The sequence below is a fragment of the Lissotriton vulgaris genome, chromosome 6 (genome assembly GCF_964263255.1).
Source record: "Lissotriton vulgaris chromosome 6, aLisVul1.2, whole genome shotgun sequence".
NCBI lineage: Eukaryota > Metazoa > Chordata > Amphibia > Caudata > Salamandridae > Lissotriton > Lissotriton vulgaris.
In genome coordinates, this window is record NC_141694.1 from 871,535,056 (window position 1) to 871,535,856 (window position 801).

Below are 801 nucleotides of genomic sequence, written 5' to 3' on the forward strand. Positions count from 1 at the left end.
TTCGAAAGTAAGCTAGCTTTGGGTCCACAGATTGTGCTTTTTGTTATTTAGTGTAAATCCGTTAAGTAGTTGTTAAGAAATTAATGAAAATACAGATAGCATTATCTATGGCCGCGACAACTTTGTGAAAAATAATGAGATTGTGAAGGGAAAAGCAGAGCTCTGATTGGCTGCTAACACTTCAACCAGAAAATGTTGGCAGGCACCTCGGGACTCGGCTCCACCGAGTCCCAAAAATAAAAGTTAAAAAAAGAAAAGGGCGCTATAAGAATAACCTGCCCCCAAAACTTTGGTCCTGGGGTCCCTGACAGGCCAAAAAGTATTTGATTCAAATAAAATACAGCCAAATCGTGATATTAAATTTGCAGTAAAAATGTTTTTTAAAAGATAGCATTGGCCCCCAAGCTTGTTTTGAATTAACCCCAATGTAGGCCAGGTCCTGGGGGCATGACAGTTAAATTGGAGAGGGGCATACGGGGCCCCCTCCTAGGGCTTGTGAAAGCCCCAGGAACTGCCACCTCTCAAGGACTAATCTTGAAATTAATGCGGGCCCGCGGGGCATCCCTACAGCCCCAGGGACTGCCACTTTCCCTGAGCAAACAAGGTAAAATAAATTTGGGAGCCTGCATGCCGCCCCACATTCACGTGGAACAGCACTTCCCCAGGGCATTTAAAATTATGTATGAGAGGGGGCCTGCTATAACCTACCCATATCTTGTGAACTGCAACGTCCCTAGGGCAAATGCTTACCAAATAATTTAGGGGGTCTGTATGACCCCCCCAAGCAAGTCTGGGGAGTGC